The sequence below is a fragment of the Fukomys damarensis genome, unplaced genomic scaffold (genome assembly GCF_012274545.1).
Source record: "Fukomys damarensis isolate Sample0158 unplaced genomic scaffold, DMR_v1.0_HiC HiC_scaffold_19, whole genome shotgun sequence".
NCBI lineage: Eukaryota > Metazoa > Chordata > Mammalia > Rodentia > Bathyergidae > Fukomys > Fukomys damarensis.
The window spans coordinates 67434743-67436779 of NW_022900931.1; the positions used below are offsets into that span (position 1 = coordinate 67434743).

General features: G+C 55.6%; 1 protein-coding gene across 4 annotated transcripts in view; it reads right to left on the bottom strand.

The window, feature by feature from the left end:
- Nucleotides 1-160, bottom strand: part of Ppp6r1 (protein phosphatase 6 regulatory subunit 1) — a 21587-nt gene extending 21427 nt beyond the window's left edge. For 2 of the 4 annotated variants that reach the window (XR_004518045.1, XM_010616928.3), the window contains exon 1: nucleotides 113-157. The gene's annotated coding sequence lies outside the window, so the exon portion shown is untranslated. Of the gene's footprint in view, nucleotides 1-112 lie in introns of all 4 variants that reach the window. The other 2 variants (XM_010616929.3, XM_010616927.3) reach the window with 1 other exon arrangement.
- Between the last annotated feature and the right edge of the window lie 1877 nt (nucleotides 161-2037).

Genomic DNA, 2037 nt, shown 5'->3' on the forward strand with positions numbered 1-2037 from the left:
GCAGTGCGCAGTGCGCCTGCGCGCCGGTGCCCGCGCCCCAGAAACCGCCGGCTTCAGAACGTCTCAGCCCGTTGTTGCCAACGGTCTCTCCTCGAATAAACCCCAGACCGACCAGTGCGCAGGTGCTACGGCCCTCAGCGTCCCAGCCGCTCGGTTCCGAAGCCCTGGGCGCTTCCTGGTCCGGAGTTTCTCGGGTCGCGCTTCCGCGCAGTGCGCCTGCGCGCCGGTGCCCGCGCCCCAGAAACCGCCGGCTTCAGAACGTCTCAGCCCGTTGTTGCCAACGGTCTCTCCTCGAATAAACCCCAGACCGACCAGTGCGCAGGTGCTACGGCCCTCAGCGTCCCAGCCGCTCGGTTCCGAAGCCCTGGGCGCTTCCTGGTCCGGAGTTTCTCGGGTCGCGCTTCCGCTTCCGCAGCCCCCGCTCCTCTCTGCCTTAGGTTCTAGGCCCAGCACCCCCTCCGGGCTTTCGCCTGGGCTCGCGCGGGAGCTTTGTTTCCACTCGGTTTCCTCGCGACGTCGCCTCGCCGCCTGGGGTGACCTCAGTCCTCCTCCCGCCATCCGTGTCACTGTCGCCGGTTGTTTCACTAAGCCTCCGCGAGCAGCGTCACTGGCAGGGTTCTCCTGGACCTCGTCATCATTCAGCCCATGTGGTTCTGAGTGGTTTTCCCACTTCGTGGCCTCCTCCCTGCGCCTTGTGGAGGCGCCCTGTAAAAACTGGATGAGAAAATGTGTGCCAGAGCTAACTTCCAGATTGATGTTCTTCATCTCAGGACCGTTGTTTGGACCCATGTTTTGAATGTATTGTTCTAGTTGTTACTTTTTTCCCCCCCTGTACTGGGGGTTGAACTCAGGGCCTTTGCACTGAGCCACATCCCTAGCCTTTTTTGACATAGGGTCTCCCCAAAAGGTCTCGCTAAAGTGCTCACGCTGGAGTCAAATTTGCAATCCTCCTGCCTCAGCCTCCCAGATTGCCAGAATTACAGGTGTGCACCATCCTGCCCAGCTTCTTCCACAGTTCAAGAAGCCAGTTAGTATTTATTCTTCAAGTCTGTTAGCTTCTATCGACCTTAACTTTGGTCCATTCCAGTTGCATTCCCTGATCTACACCTGTACTGATAGGGTTTTTCAGCTCTGTCGTGGCTCCTGCTGTACATGGTGTTGGATGGCCCTTGTGTCAGCTAGCTAGTGCTGTGTGACAACACCTCAGTGTCCGGCAACACGTTCATGGCTTGAAGTTTAGTGAAGCGGTTCCGCTCCAGCATCTCACCGCGTAACAAAAGGCCAGCACACTGGTTGCCTCCCATCTGCCCCATCCATTGGACGAAGCAAGCCACGCGGTCAAACCACCATCGGGATAGGTGCACCTGCTCCTCGCACTCTGGGTGGAAAAGTACCTACCTCGCAGAGGCAGGGTGCGGGGCAATATATACTGCACATTCTAGTTTGCCAGGGTCCTTAGCTCCTCTGCTCGGGCTTGCCAGTCTTCCCTTGTAATCTTTGTGGTTTTATCACAAAGTACACTCAGGTTCCATACATTTACAGCTTGAGGTGACTGTGAGTGTTTATATCGGGTTTCTCCGGAGACACGGAATCATTCACAGATGAATAGAAAAGTGGTTTATTACGAGGAATCGGTCTACATGGTGTGGACATTGTGAAGTCCCACGGGGCCCAGAAGGCCCATGGTGTAGTCCAGTCCACAACCGAAGGGCAGAGACTCAGGAGACTCGATGATTTAAACCCAGTGTAACTCAGAGGCTCTAGAGCAGAAGTGAGAGGGAGAAGCTGGTGGTCCAGCGAAGGCAGCCTGCCCGGCCCCGCCCCTTCCTGTTCTGGGTGGGTCCTCATTCGTTACCCACCCTGGTGCCTGCCCACACTGATGAGGATAGGTTTTATCAAATGCTAATCTCTTCCAGAGACACTCTCACAGATGCCTGCAGAAATCGCGTTTTATGAGCTCTCTGGGCAAGCCTTGACAAATCACATGGACACCTAAAATTAACCATCAAGTGACATACGGCTTTTTTTTTTTTTTTT